We start from the raw sequence: 17127 nt of genomic DNA on the forward strand, positions 1-17127 counted from the left end.
ATTCCTCTTATTTATTTATCATTTCTCTGTGAAAACTGCCCTGAGCCATTTTTGGAAGGACGGTATAGAAATTGAACAACAACAACAACTTAACATATTCCCATCCCACATATTTCATTCAACACTACCCCTTCGGTCTCTAAAGCAGATGTCATGCTCAGTCACCCGGTGAAGGTCACAGTCATGCTTGGATGCCAAGTGCAGCATGGGCCAGTGGCACGGCGTGGTACAGCGCAGCAACCACACCACCCAGGACAGACTAAAGCAGATTTGGGGACGCACAAGAGGCGTGGAGGCGCTGGAAGTCCAGGGGTAAGAGTGCCTCTGATTAAAGCTAAAATGTAGCTGTAGAAGAGACATAAACAAGACTTATCAAGAGAATATCAGGATTGCTGATTGATTGATTGATTAAGTGCCATCAGGTCAGTGTTGACTCTTAGCGACCACATAGATAGATTCTCTCCAGGATGATCTGTCTTCAATTTGGCCTTTAAGGTCTCTCAGTGGTGCATTCCTTGTTCTTGTAATCGAGTCCATCCACCTTGCTGCTGGTCGTCCTCTTCTTCTCTTTCCTTCAACTTTTCCTGGCATTATGGACTTCTCAAGGGAGCTGGGTTTTCACATAATGTCTCCGAAGTATGATAGTTGCTTCTTAATGGGAATAATATTTTGGAATTCTTTGAGGTTCTTGACAAGCATGTATGATCTGATGGACACTGGAAACTGAGATTTTCTAAAGGTTTAGCCCTTTTCATGCAGTGTCTCTCAGGATATGAATGTGCTGACATATACATGGAATTATCCTCATTGGCCCCACCCCTAAATTCCACACATTCATCTAAAACTCCAAACAGAGCCATTGTACCCAAAACAGACTCTTTTCAAAACTTCTCATGAGTTTGTTTGTACAACGCTACGAATGACTTTCAAAATGGATTAGAGAAATTCACAGAGGATAAGTCTCCATGTTACCCTATCTTATCCATAGTATTATCCATGTCAGGGGTACAGTAAGAGTGAAATCTTAGGAGTGATTTTTCACTTAGTATATTTTTTGTGGGGAGAGATAAGAGGAGGTTTGATGGAGGGAATTCATTTAAATGAGGGGGGATTTCTCAAACCCTTAGGGGGGGATCTTTATCCCTCATCCATGTTATCCCACATTGGACTCTCCATATTCAGAGCTCATATATCTCTGATTACTACATTTTAGGAACAACCCCCTCCTTCCCCCTACAATTGGACCTTCATCATGAGTTCTGTAGGAGCATTAAACTGGCTACTTTTTCAGCAAGGACAATAGAAAAGCTACACTGCTAGTAAGGCAATTATTATTATTAACTCTTATATGCACTCTGATGCATATAAGCATATAGGTGCTATCCTATAGTAAAACAGCAATAAAGGTGTTAGGAACATGGTTGTCATTTGCTGCCTATGGAAAAGTTATATGCAGGTTAAAAATTTGTTTCCTAACAATTAATCCAGGCTGCAATATTTGGGATTTGAAAAGATGTACATGAATTCACATGCTTTCAATAATGGATATGCCAGAATCATCAAAGCTAGATTTTGCTCAGTGTCACTAAAATTAGACTGTGAACATTCACAGAAACTAAAAAGAAGCATGTTCTCCACTCTTCCCTTTGTGGGGTGGTGGGGAAGCTATGAAGGATTCAAACTAGCTTCAGTGATTCTTTGAGCTGGCTTCCTAACTGGAACTAACTAACTGAAGCTAATTTGAATCCTTCAGAGCAGGTTTCCCCGCCAAAGGGACTGAAGGAACTTTGCAAAACCCCATAACTAATCCAAATAGAGCAGGACCAGTGCAATAGGTCCAGATTGGCAATAACAGTGAAAAGAAAAGAAAAGAAAAACTGTGCTGGTTGGGAACTGTTTTCTTGAAGTACACCTCCACCCTGCCCACACGACATACACACACATACCTCTAGGAAGCTGATGTGGAATTGCTCTCTACAAGTGCCCTAATATGGTTATCTCTTGTAGAACCCTTCACTATGTTAAACCACAGTTTATTCTTTACCAAAGGTTTCTGATTCTCCTTTCTTTTAGCAGAGTGAAGAATCAAGGGTTGGGCGGGGCTGGTCTCAGTGGTAATAATCCATGGAGCTGCACAGATTTCAAAGGGAAGGGAGGTTTTGAACTCTATATTCCAGAAAGAGTGTGGTAGTCATGTACCATCAATAATGCATTGGACACCGTGTGCCATCTTCTGCATACGGTACCTCGAGAATGATGACATCTTGTCCTGTGTCTGCTCACAGTGATAATGGATATGAAGAACAAGTTTCTAAGAATACAAGGAAAGACAACCACAAAGAAACAGCTTGCTTCTGTGGAACTATGATGGAACTGTAATGCAGAGAGTAGACGACAGCTGCAAAAACTATTTTTTTAAAAAATAATAATAATAGAGCAGACTCTCTCTATAAACAGGGGCACAGGGGAGGAAATCTGGTTTAAATTATACAAAATACGGTTTAAGACTATAATCTGCCACTTGTTTCAATGATGAGATGGAAGTCCTTATGTGCTCTTTCCCCCTTTTTCTGTTTGTTCGTTCTATTTGTGTTTTCTTTTTTGTATTGTGAAAAAACGGAATAATTTTTTTTAAAGAGACTATAATCTGCCAAAAAAAGAATTATTGTGTTTAAAACAAAGTCCAACTCTAATGAACATTATCAAAAAGACCACCTAAAATTCAAAACTAAAAAATTAAATACTGCAGAGAGATTCTTTCTGTACTACTAGAGCAATGATCCATGGCTTTATAAAAGATAGAAACAAAATGCCCTGCATATTTTCTTACTATATATACAGTATCTGGTAGTCTTTGGAGAGCTTTTATCCAAGCCCTGACTTTTTTTTTTTTTTTTTGATATAACACTGCTGTGAACTGCTAGCAAATAAGTCAAATAATAAATAACCGTGTTTAACTTTGTGCAAAGAGACAAGATCCTAGCCTGAGGTGAAGTGCCAAGAAAATCCATAAAGTATCTATAATTCAACAATGGAACATTGGAATGCCAAACATGATTTTTCAAAGAAAAACATGTCAATATTTTGCGTGTGGAAGTTGGAACACCATGGGCTATGTAAAGGACAGAAGAAAGGGGAATGAGTTAAGCATGAGGAAAGCACATCAATGTGTCAGTGTGATTGACTGAACATGTAGAGAGAACTCATGGAAGTATAAACAAGGCATACCTAAGCTGTATAACAATTTCAAAAGAGTCCTTTCACATTCCTTTAATAAAACCAAGAAGCAGTGTTTAACGTACAGGTTCTGTAACAGGCAGAAAGGCCATTTTGGAAGCTCCATTTTATTTTATTTTATTTTTAACTACACATGATCTACTCAAAATGACTTATATTGTTGACAAGCTCACTGGTTCTTCTCACTGAGCGCCCTATGCAGTCTAATAAGGGCACACAGGAGATTCATGCATCAGTTCCCCACCACCACCACCACCCACCCACATTCATGCATGGACATACCCACAGCCAGTGCACCTGGCTATTGTGGGGAATTAGAACTCTGTGGCTGAGTTCAGACGTAACACAAAACTGGAAGCTGGCAAACCCAAGGTTTCAATTTTAAATTGCAAATCTCACCACAGACATTTGTCAAACCATGGACCACCAACCTCCAGTTCCAGGAGAGGGGAGCCACTCCCTACTGCCTGGCCACCAAGGCCTGTCCCAGAAAGCTCCATGGCCAGACTGTGGGCAAAGCATCACCACATCAACAGAGTGGCCACAATTGGCCACGATCTTGAAGGGGGCATGCCAAGCATGATCATGCATTGTTTGAGCACTCCACCTGCCCTCAGTATGGAAAGGGCATTTAAATCCCATTAAATGCCATGCCATGCCAATGCTTCTTCTTACAGCGATGGCTCCACCCCCACCAAGAGCCTTGTACCCACATAGTCCTGCACATGCACCGTTTAGGGAATTGGGGGTGGAGGGTCATGATTTCCCTGTTATTGCAATAGGAAATTGAACATGATGACTTCCTAGGAGGGGATATGTAGCTGACTGAGGGCAAAGGATCCTGGCAGGGGGTGTGTGTCTGTCCCACTGTGACTTGGGATGCTCTTGCAAGGAATCACCCCATGCAGACCAAACCAAACTCCAGCTGCACTAGAAGCTTGCTGCCAGCGGGCTAGTCCTCTCATTAGAGAGCCAGATTACTGGGGAAGACCAAAGGATCTAAACCTTAGGTCTCCCTTCAGACAGCACAGTCATGAGATGAGCTACTCCCTCAAAAGGGGGTCCCCCTTGCATGGGCCCCCTAACTCTCTATTTTAAAAGAAAGAACTGTTCTGCAAAGTGCTGCAAAGCCCCCTTCCCTGTGAAGCCGATAGGGGAAGGGACCCTGGATGTGTGGACGGAACTTTAAACCCATTTCCCGGGTCTGGTCCACTGTTGTGCCATATGCAGATCTGCTGGTGCAGGGATTCACAGAACAGGGGAGCCCCGATTTCCAGTGAGTCCAGGAGAATGTGCTGTTTCTTAGTGGTCATTTTCCCTTGTATTCTTAGAAACTTGTTCTTCATTATCCATCATCACTGTGAGCAGACACAGGATAAGGTGTTCTGAGTGGCTTCTTTGGTGCAAAATGATTCTGAGTGGATTCTTTGGTCATTCATCATTCATTTTGCACTAAAGAATCCACTCAGAACACCACCAAAACTGAAAATAAGAACAGAACCCAGTACCCCATGGGCTTGTGGTTTGGGGGGGTGGGTGGGCACCCCATGTACACTACACCACAACCCTGGCACCACCCACATGGATGTATGGGGCTGCTGAAATTCCCATTATTCCCTATGGGGGGGAAATGTGCAAACCTCAAAGATTTGAAAAAACAACAACAACAATTGGCCCCTTTGGCCAATTTCTTTGGAATTTGTGTGGTAGCTGCTACCCATTGGGCACTACCACCTAACCCACTGTGGCACTCCTAGGAAGCACCCACAGGTGGAAATGGGCACTCTTGTCCCCATTGTCCCCTAAGGGTGGTGCAGCACACATCAACCACATCAAATATTTATATACTGATTTTCAACATTGGTGTGTGTATCCCAAAGATACACACACCACATCCACTGTGTTCCACCCTCCCCCTGCAACAGAAATTCACAACAGATTTACACAACAGTGTGAAACAAGGAAATGCACCACCCACGGCCCTCAAATGCAGGATAACATCAGCAGCCAGCAACCAACAAGTGTGATAGCGCAGACTACTAGGACCAACAGCCAATGCTCTCCGTCCCCCAAGCATTTCATCTACAAGCAACTAACACAACACCACTGCACGATACATGCACAAAGTTGAGGCCTGTGTGTGCTACATTGGCACCCAGCCTTAAGCTGATTAAGTTCAGATCTCTGTATGCAATAAAGGGCACAGCAAGGTTACTCACCCCACCCCCGTCCATCCACACAAGTAGAAGAGTGATGATGACAACAATAGCATACATTTCAACAACAAAAATATGCAACGGAACAGAGCCTGTGGCAACAACATAACTTAGGAGCCCCTGGTGGCGCAGTGGTAAAAATGCCGCCCTGTAACCAGAAGGTTGCAAGTTCAATCCTGACCAGGGGCTCAAGGTTGACTCAGCCTTCCATCCTTCCGAGGTCGGTAAAATGAGTACCCAGAATGTTGGGGGCAATATGCTAAATCATTGTAAACCGCTTAGAGAGCTCCGGCTATAGAGCGGTATATAAATGTAAGTGCTATTGCTATTGCTATTATTGCAATGCAAACAATCTATATTGAACACAAGTCACAATATGACCCAGTCTTCCTTGCAAAGATGTCACACACAGAGAACCTGTGCCCATCCTTGAGGTTACCAAAATACATGTACAGGCACAGCAACAAACCAAGGCACTTGAATTAAGTACATACATATACTGCTAGTGATTATTAGCGATGGAGAAAAAACTACATATACCTGTGTGTGCTGTGTCAAAGGGTTAGGGTTTGGGTTATGTTTTGCCATGGCCTCAGAATGCTATGTCTTCTGCATGATAGACAGGGAGACACATGTGAGGGCACCAGCAGCAAGCTCATCATTGGCCATGGCTGGAGGGGTGTGTGTGTTAGGACAGGTTGGGGGAGGTGTGTGTGTTTATGTGCTGCTTCAGTCACAGTCCTTCCAAGGGAAAGAAACTGCAAAGCAAAGTCGCATACAGAGACATTAAAGAAACAAGTGCAAAGCCATATTACAAATCCAAACAAAGAAATCAAATCCTCCTCCTCAATCATATATCATATTCATCACTCATAGCAGCATCAATTAATCAATGAAATCATTTCATACCAGCATGCAAGTACTTCCCAGGAAAAACAAAAAACAAAAAAACCCTCCTGCCTGGCTGCCCCACCACACCACAACCTCTGATGGATGGGTGGTGCTGCTGGCCCGTGGTGGCACCAATCCACCACCCACCACTGCCATGGGCCTCGTGGTGTGTCATGCGTGGTGTGTGTGCATGCAAGACAAATTAAACAATATGCATTCAACATTAAAGGACAACCAAAGTAAACTCTCTGTGACTGTGATGCTGGGCATGTGTGAAAACATGTGTGAAACATACAGAAGCATGTATGGAACATACAAAAAAGCAGCTCTTCTCTGGCTTGCTCTCTTTCTTCTCCCATGAGGCAGAATGGTGGCTGGCTGTATGTTGAGAACCAGGCCTGTTTCATATATTAATTATGCTCATTAGCTAGCATACAAAATTAGGCCTGTTTCATCAGTGTCACCAAGTGACCAGTTCTTTTATATAGTGACCATGTAGGATCTGGGCATGAGGAAGAAAGGAGATCAAACCAATCCTAGATGATTCAATGGGCTTTATTGAGTATAAAAGAATAACAACATCAATCTAACTGAGCAGAAAGGAGAACATTCTATCAGTATTACTAACAATATTTCAACCCTAGCCAACACCAATGTTCACCCAGTGTTCCTAACTAACATATGTGTGTGTATAAAATCTTCCTAGAGCCTAATAGAATTCAGATATAGACGGAAAGGGGAGGGTAAGGAAGGTTGAGGGCTGGCATGGTTTGGGGAGATCAGGAATTAGTAGAGGGAAGGGGGGAAGGAGAAGGAGGGGAAAGGATGGAGGGATCCAAGGCTTGTGGGGTGGCATATTACCCAGATCAGAGGCTTGAGAACAGTGGATCTTTCAGCTGAAGGAGCGAGGCTGTGGAGCTTTTAGAGTGATGATCAAGCATGCAGTTTGCTCAGAGCGAGGCAGAGAGTGAAGGTCCCATGGCTGGGGAAGTCTTGACTTCTCACTGCACAGCAGAAGTCACAGAGAGTTCCTATCCATGGACAGAGTTCCTCCTTGTTGCCCCGTGGCTTAGCAGGAAACTCTGGGATGGCTCTTGAGCAAGTATGCTTGTTAGGCAAGATTGCTAGGGAGTATCATGGCTGGGGAGTCTTGACTTCTCACTTCACAGCAGAAGTCACAAACAGTCCCTTCTCCCTGGAAAGAGTTCCTGCCTCTAGCCCCACGGCTTGGACAGCAAACCCTTGGATTATTCATGAGCAAGTCTTGCTTGTAGGCAAAGATTGCATGTAGGCAAAAGACTGCTAGCAGGCAAAAGACGGCTAGCTCTCTGTCCAGTAAGCCTCATTCTTTATAGTTGTATCTTCCTTTGATCCCCATAGAGTCTGTTCAAAATCTCCTCATCTTTCCTGGGTCCCAAAAGGTGGCAACTTGCTGTTACCTGCTGGACATTGTCTTTTGATTAGTCAGGGAGATCTTAATCCCATCTTCTGTTAGCTGCTATCTTGAGGAGGGGACATTGCCCAAAGCAAATCTGCATCTCTGAGCTGCAAATGGGCCTCTTCTCTTGTCCCCGGATTTGGGCCTGGTCCCAGAAGGTGTTAGTAAAAGGACTAAATCTACAGGTGTTTTCCTAGAGTGGAATTTCTATAGAAAGCAACTGAGTAATCCCCTTTGGGCATAGCAGAGCAATCATTGACAAAGATTAACATAGACCTTGCAGGAGGAAGTGAGAGCTCAGCTTCTCTCTTCTTCCAGACATTATCTGATAATAGGTTAGATTTTAACATTTGGATCGTTCTGGCCTGGCTTTTGTGCTTCTTTGAGTACCCATTTCACAATATAATGCTGGATCGCCTCTTACTTCACAGAGCAGTCCATGAGGCAGGCATGAGACCTGGGTGTCAGTTCACCTTGAGTTCAGGCATTTAATTGAACTCTTAATATAAAATGAAATCAGACACAGGCCTGAATTCCATATACTTCTGAGTTGCCCTCTGAGTCCAAGGTTGGGGTGCCTGTGCCCCAACATGTAGCCCTCATTAAATACATTTGAAAATCCCTCCATCTGCCTCCCCCCCCCATGTCACTTCGCCCTAGCCAATGCTGGTACAGTTACCCCTGGCAACACAAGATTTACATGGAAACAAGCTGATCTGGAACGAAGGGGGATTCTCCAGCCAACCATTCATAATTAAAAGTCACCAATCTGAAGCTTGGAGGGCGGAATTTCAATCTTTATTTTATTATTTTAATTTTTTTGCAGAGGAAAAAAATGGAGAGCAAGAGAGATCACAAAAAAATGGAGTCCAAATCTCCGAATTTTTTCGGGGCTGAATCTGCGCAATTTGTTTTGTAGCTGAATCTGGGCATTTGAGCACAGGGATGATTTGTTTTGTCTACAAATCACCCAAAACAGCTAGTACAAATCAGTTTGTACCAGAATCGATTTGCACATCCCTATTCAAGACCTCCCTTCCCTCTGAAATATTGTTTGGGGACAGAAGCAAGGTTGAACATGTCCACATGGGCAGATGGGCTGGTAGAGGGCCTGCTTTGTCTGCAACTTGGTGGAAGTCCCCAAAACAGGGAGAGCACTCACCTGTCCCCATGGCTGTCCTACATAGAGCAACCTGGTTCAATATAGAGCCCCAATGGCCTGGCAATCTTGTGAGAGAGCTGTCCATAGGAGTAGTCATTGTATTACAATCATGCATTATTAGCGATTACTAATCTCTGTCCCTGCCTTGTTCCCCACAAATAGTTCTCATGAGTTGTGATGAGTGGTCCACACCTGGTCAGCATACTCTGTCTTCACAGTAGTGGACACTCTCCTTTGACTAGAGCACCAGTGACCCAGGTGACTGGCCCTGTTCATAAGTAAGCCTAGGGACTGAAAATTGCCCCCCTCCAGGGAAGTGGTTAGAGCCCCGTTCCCCAATTTTTATGTTAAAGAAATAGAACTTGGCTGCTTGAGAATCCCTGCTTGGGGCTGCCTCTTCAAACCAACCACAGGCACGCACACACACACACATGCACACACACACACCAAATGTCCACCTCCTGGCACTGTGCTGGGGTGCCCTGCTTGTGTTGCCACATGAAATATCTGTGTTTGTGAACATACATAGTTGCCACTTCATACTTGTGGAGCAAAGCACTTAGTGCTCATCCAGTGGGACGTTCCCCTCCTGGCGCTGTGATGGTGTGTCCTGCTTATGTTGCTTGCTGACTGTGGGCTTTCCCTCTCATGAGAGGGCCAGTCTACTGGGGAGAACCATGGGGTGTGCGCTTCCCTGTGAATCCTTTCATGCACCCAAAGGGGATCATGATGCTCTATCTGAAGGTCATCTGAAGGAGGGAGGCTTGGCTGTCGTGCACACAGGACAGGGCCTTCTCTGTTGCTGCCCCTAGACTCTAGAATGCTCTCCCGGTGGCTATTCACTCCTCGGTCTCCATCATGGCTTTTAGAAAGCATGTGAAAACTTGGCTTTTTACCCAGGCTTTTATGTAATTGTCTCCACTGCTGCTTCTTTGTATTTTGTATTGTTATTTTTTGCTTGTAGTTTTAATTGTTTTAGTTAGATATCTGTTTTTATATTTTAGCTTAATATTTTAATTGTGTAATTTTTATAGTCTTGTTTTAATTTTTCTATGTGAACTGCCTTGGGATTGTTTTTAATGAAAGGCAGTATATAAATATGGACAGATCTTTAAACGCATTCAGAATTCCTGGGATTGGTCTGATGTTGCACCATATGCAGATCTGCCAGTGCGATGATTCACGGGAGAGGGGAGCCCTAATTTCCAGTGACCCTGAGACAGTGGGGTCACCATTTCGGGGCACAAGAAATGGTGCACATTTCCACATGGGCTGATGGGCTGACAGGAGGCTCGCTTTGACAACTACTTGGCACTGACCTTAAGAACATAAGAACATAATAACATTATTGGCCTGTTGGATCAGACCCAAGGCCTATCTAATCCAGCATCCTGTTTCACACCAGATGTCGGTCACTGACAGCTCAGATTCCATCAGCATATAAATGAAGTTAGGGTTCTTTCCCCCTATTTGCATCACTTTACACTTGCTTACATTGAATTGCATTTGCCATTTTATTGCCCACTCCCCCAGTTTGGAGAGATCTTTTTGGAGCTCCTCACAATCTGATTTGGATTTTGCTACCTGAAATAGTTTAGTGTCATCTGCAAATCTGGCCACTTTGCTGATTACCCCAACTTCTAGATCATAAATGAATAGGTTGAAGAGCACTGGTCCCAGTACCAATCCCTGTGGGACCCCATATCTTACTTCCCTCCATTATGGGAACTGCCCATTTATTCTGACCCTCTGTTTCCTGTCCTTCAACCAGTTACCAATCCTCACATGAACTTGTCCCCTTATCCCATGACTGCTAAGTTTACTCTATAGCATTTGGTGAGGAACTTTGTCAAAAGTGTTTTGGAAGTCCAAGGATACTTTGTCAACCAGATCACCTTTATCCATGTGCCTCACAAAGAACTCCAAAAGGTTAGTGAGGCAAACATGCCCTTGCAGAAGCCATGCTGCTGGTTCTCCTTCAGCAAGCCCTTTTCTTCTATATGTTTAATAGTTTTGTCCTTTCCATCCAAATTGGTGCTTTCCGTCAATTTACCCTGCACCGAAGTTAAGTTAACCAGCCTGTAATTTCGCGGATCATCACTGGATCCCTTTTTGAAAATCGGAATTACATTAGCTACTTTCCAGTCCTGTGGTACAGAGCTTTATTTAGGGACATGTTACATATTTTTGCTAGGAGATCAGCAATTTCACATTTGAGTTCCTTCAGAACTCTTGGATGGATGCCACCTGGCCTGGCAATTTGTTAATTTTTAGTTTTTCAAGACAGTTTAGAACATCTTCCCTTGTCACCTCAAATTGGCCCAGTTCTTCAGCCTCTAAACATGAGAAGCTCAATTGCGGAGAGAGTATATGGTCAGTATCCTTCGCTCTGAAGACAGATGCAAAGAACTAATACAACTTCTCTGCAATATCCTTATCCTCCTTAATAATCCCTTCCATGCCCTCATCATTTAAGGGGCCAACTGCCTCCCTGGCAAGTTTTCTACTTCTAATATATGTAAAGAAGTTATTCCCCTTGACATTTCTAGTTATATGCTCCTCAAACTCTCTTTTTGCACCCCTTATATATTGTTTCCTTACATTTCTTTTGCCAGAGAGAATTTGGGCAGGACTTCCATTTTCTGAAGGAAATCTTCTTCCCTTTTATAGATTTGCTGACTCTGCTTGTTAGCCATCCTATCATCCTCCTGAATTTGGTGGTACCATTCCTCCTTCTTGGTATATATTCCAACTGAGCTTCTAGTATTGTTGTTTTAAACAAGTTCCATGCTTTCTGGGGTGATTTGACCCTCCTGGCTTTCCCTTTCATCTTCCTTTTAACCAGCCCCCTCATTTTTGAGAAGTTTTCTCTTCTGAAGTCCAGCACATCTGTGTTGGACTTCCTTGACAATTCTCCGCTCACGTATATACGGAACTGGATCACAATATGGTCAGTATGGCCAATGGTTATGCAACTCTGACATCTTGTACCTGGTCCTGGGCACCACTCAGATTAAGTCCAAGGTCACCATCTCTTTGGTTGGTTCTGTGACTAACTGTTCTAAGGCACAGTCATTTAGCATGTCTAGAAATTTGGTTTCTCTTTCATTACCTGAATGTGAATTTACCCAGTCTATGTGTGGGTAGTTGAAGTCACCCTTCCATTCCCTGCAGTATCCTTTATGCTGACTGCACGTTTGTACATACATGCTATGGGGAGGGGTATAAGATAAAAAGGGGATCCCCTATGGGGATCCTTAGCACATGGATATTCAGACTGAGGGGCCCCTCAGTGAATATTGTTCTGACACTGGAACACACTTATGGTATAGGTATCTACCTCAGAAGTACAAAGCACATTGCTGGTAAGTGTTTGCACTGTGTTAGAAACATTGCTAAAATAATTCTGAGGTATAAAAAGTAGTCACAAAAACTATCTTAATATACAGTGCCTTTGTGCAATTTTAATCTTGAATATATTGATTCATCCTAAGAATCAATATATTCTTCCTGAGAGTCATGCCCACATATACACAAAGATATAGGAGAAATCTGAAATGATGTAATGGCTGCAGATATTAAGTAGTTGTATATATTATTATTATTATTATTATTATTATTATTAGTAGTAGTAGTAGTAGTAGTAGTAGTAGTAGTATTTATAGAAATGTATTTGCTAAGAAAGACCTTGACCTCTCATTAACTCATGCACACTATTCTCTCTGACTTTTACAGAACCTCAGTGCTTCAGAAAATGTAGATATGAAAAAGAAAAAAAAATACCCACCATATAGAATGCTAATGTCAGAACTGGTAGCAGATGCTTCTGATAGGCATTATTAAAGTACATTTAGAATTAACAAGTGCTAAGCTTTAAGACTTTTACCATCTTGAGAAGAATAGAATCATGATGCCTCCATGAAATCTGTGTTAACGTGTGACAAAGGTAATGATCATTAAGGTGCAATATTATTAATGGGATGCTCATTTAATGTAGATTAGGTTATGTCTCAACATTAATTTTATCTTAATTGATTTAAAATTCCTAAGACACTGAGCCTCACAGATAGATATTATGGCTTGTGCTCATTAACATATTCATTAATGACTCAGGGAAAATGGAGTGAAAAGTGAAGTGTTCAAACCTGTAGATGATACAAATCACTCAAATTAGATTTATATCAAACTATAAGGAACAATACTGGGCAAAATTGAAACCTTCTGGGATTTTAAAACTGTGTGCATCCTATGCTTTGGCAAGGAGGATTATGGAATAAGGGTCCTTCAAGGGAGGTATGGTAGGCCAAATAAAGGAGGAAATGAACCCATATGCCATCCCACCAAAATCTGCTTACTCATATTTTCCAGAATAGATGATCATTCTGAATTTAAGACCACACCTTTAAAAATAGAGGTTTGATACAGTTTGTATCTATTTACTCAAATGGAACAGGACTCCGAATTTAAGATGACCCACAATTTCTAACATTAAAGAACTTGGAAAAGACACAGAGGCTTTTCCCACGATCACTGGAAAGCAGGCTAAGGGAGTTTAGCCCTCTTCCAAGTGATTGTGGGAAGCACTGGGCTCACAGGCGAGCCCGGTGCTCCCAAGGCGGCTAGCCCGCCTAATTCTCCATCCCCTTAAATGAAGTTATCGGAGTGAGCATTTTTTTGCTTGTGTGTCACCATGGTGCGCAGCGACACACGAGTAGACCCTCAGCCGGCAGTTGTGTGGGCGGCTGATCCAGCCACCCCAGGGCTGCTCTTTGATCATCTGCGGGGAGAGCAGTCTTAGCCCACTCTCCCCGTAGGCCCAACAGAAACTCTTCTCACCGATCATGAGAAGAGCTTCATAGTCTTGAATTCAGGTAAATACAATCTTAAACAAAGAGCTGACAATCTTTAAATGGTTTCAAAGTGAATATGTATGGTAACATAGCTGTATGGACCACTTCTTATATTATTATTTCTTGTTTACACAGTCAGACAGGTGTTATTGACTGGTTTGTTTTATCCAGATATCGAGTCCTTCCCAAGGACCTGGGATGGCTGAATTTTATCATCAATACTGTTGGTTATTATAGATATTGTCGCAGAATATAGGCTGTTCCCAGTAAAGCTGCTTTTTGTAATTGGCTGATGGTGATTTCTGTGGCCCCTATGGTGTTGAGGTGCTCTTCAAGGTCTTTTGGAACTGCACCCAGGGCGCCAATTACCACTGGGATTATTTTGGTCTTTTTCTGCCACAGCCTTTCAATTTCAATTTGTAGATCTTTGTATTTGGTGATTTTTTCTATTTCTTTTTCTTCTATTCTGCTATCCCCTGGTATTGCTATGTCAATTATTTTGACTTGTTTTTCTTTCTTATCGACTACAGTTATATCTGGTGTATTGTGTGGCAGATGTTTGTTTGTAGTCGGAAGTTCCATAATATTTTTACATCTTCATTTTCTTCAACTTTTTCAATTTTATGGTCCCACCAATTCTTGGCTACAGGTAGCTTGTATTTTTTGCAGATGTTCCAGTGTATCATCCCTGCTACCTTGTCATGCCTTTGTTTGTAGTCAGTCTGTGCGATCTTTTTACAACAGCTGATTAGGTGGTCCATGGTTTCATCTGCTTCTTTACAAAGGCGGCACTTGCTGTTTGTTGTGGATTTTTCTACTTTTGCTCTTATTGCATTTGTTCTTAGTGCCTGTTCTTGTGCAGCCAGTATTAAACCCTCTGTTTCTTTCTTCAAGTTGCCATTCTTAAGTCATTGCCAGGTCTCGGTGATGTCTGATTTTCCACTTATATTGTGCAAATATTGACCATGCAGGGGCTTATTTTTCCATTTTTCTGTTCGGTTCTTAACTTGTTCTTTCTTGTAGGCCTGCTTTGTTTCATTGGTGTTGAATAGTTTCTCATTATTGACCATTTGAAGTGCATCTTCTTCACAATCTAATACGCTGTGACGTATTTAATAATTTTTGTGTGTGAATAAAATCTCTCATATTTGGGCCAACTTGGATTTAGACCCCACAGTTACTGCAGTGTTTGAATTGGAGGTGTCCAGCAACTCCTCTTATGTGGTCAGGCTGGATCACTTTCAGTTTGTAACTTGTGAGGATGGAGACAAGCTGCTTGGAGCAATGTGGTCTACCACCTGTTCTCTTGACTCTTGACCGACATGGCTAATACTATCTGGCAGGGAATTTGTTGTGGAAGGCCTAGTAGAGATCATAAATGCTTCCCTGAGGGAGGGCAGGATGCCTCCTTGCCTTAAGGAGGCAATTATTAGACCACTTCTGAAGAAGCCTACCCTGGATTCCTCAAAGTTGAGCAACTATAGTCCTGTCCCCAACCTTCCATGGCTGGGCAAGGTACTTGAGGGGGTGGTGGCTTCCCAACTCCAGTCAGTCTTGGATGAAACTGATTATCTAGACCCATTTCAGAACGGCTTTCGGGTGGGCTATGGGGTGGAGTCTGCCTTGTTCGGCCTGATGGATGATCCCCAATTGGGAATTGGCAGAGGAAGTGTGACTCTGTTGGTCCTTTTGGACCTTGCAGTGGCTTTCAATACTATCAACCATAGTATCCTTCTGTAGCATCTGAGGGGATTGGGGATGGGAGTCACTGCTTTGCAGTGGATCCACTCTTACCTCTCAGGCAGGTTCCAGATGGTGCCCCTTGGGGGCTGTTGTTCTTCAAACACTGAATTTCGGTATGGTGTCCCTCAGGGCTCCATATTGTCTCCAATGTTGTTTAACATCTACATGAAACCGCTGGGAGAGATCATCAGGAGATTTGGTGCAGGGTGCTATCAGTATGCTGATGACGCCCAAATCTATTTCTCCATGTCAACATCATCAGGAGAAGGCATAACCTCCCTAAATGCCTGCCTGGAGGCAGTGATGGGCTGCATGAGAGCTAACGGGCTGAGGCTGAATCCAGACAAGACGGAGGTACTTGTTGCGTGGTATAGGAACTCGGGAGACGTTTTTGATCTGCCAGTTCTGGGTGGGGTCACGCTCCCCCCAGAGGTAGTAAACGAGGAACATGCCACATTGTGCAAGTGCACCCTCTTGCACCAGTGCAACATTAGTCTGGAATGCAACCAACCTACCTAGCAAAACTAGTCAGTAGGACTAGTTTGGCTGGTTCAGTTTGAATCTGGATGCAAGTGGCCCCCATGTATGCACGGAGGCCCAAACTGGGCCACAGCCAGCCTGGGCTGTCATAAGAACATAAGAACAGCCCTGCTGGATCAGGCCCGAGGCCCATCTAGTCCAGCATCCTATTTAGCACAGTGGCCCACCAGATGCCACCAAAGGCACAGGCAGGAGTTGAGGGCATGCCCTCTCTCCTGCTGTTACTCCCCCGCAACTGGTACTCAGAGGCATCTTGCCTTTGAGGCTGGAGGTGGCCTGCTGCCGATGATAGACCTCTCCTCCATGAAGTTATCCAAACCCCTTTTAAAGCCATCCAGGTTGTTGGCTGTCACCCCATCTCGTAGCAGAGAATCCCACAAGTTGATTATGCGTCGTGTGGAAAAGTACTTCCGTTTGTTGGTCCCAGATTTCCCTGCAATCAGTTTCATGGGATGACCCCTGGTTCTAGTGTTATGGGAGAGGGAGAAGAATTTCTCTCTATCCACTTGCTCTACACCATGCATGATTTTATAGACCTCTATCATGTCTCCCAGCAGTCGTCTTTTTTCTAAACTGAAAAGCCCCAGGTGTTGTAGCCATGCCTCATAAGAAAGGTACTCTAGGCCCCTGATCATCATGGTTGCCCTCTTCTGCACCTTTTCCAGCTCTACAATGTCCTTTTTTATATGCAGTGACCACATTGTATGCAGTACTCCAGGTGTGGCTGCACCATCGTTTTGTATAAGGGCATTATAATAGAAGCTGTTTTATTTTCAGTCCCCTTCCTAATGATCCCTAAAATGGAATTTGCTTTTTTCACAGCAGCCGCATATTGAGTCAACACTTTCACCGAGCTGTCCACCATGACCCCAAGATCCCTCTCTTGATCAGTCACCGACAGCTCAGATTCCATCAGCATATACTTGAAGTTGGATCCTTCGTCCCAACGTGCATCACTTTACACTTACCAACATTGAATCGCGTTTGCCACTTTGTCACCCAACCTCTGTCATTCAAGAGGTTGGAGGAGGGCTTGGAGGAGGTATGGTA

Source organism: Hemicordylus capensis, chromosome 5 (assembly GCF_027244095.1).
Source record: "Hemicordylus capensis ecotype Gifberg chromosome 5, rHemCap1.1.pri, whole genome shotgun sequence".
Taxonomy (NCBI): Eukaryota; Metazoa; Chordata; class Lepidosauria; order Squamata; family Cordylidae; genus Hemicordylus; species Hemicordylus capensis.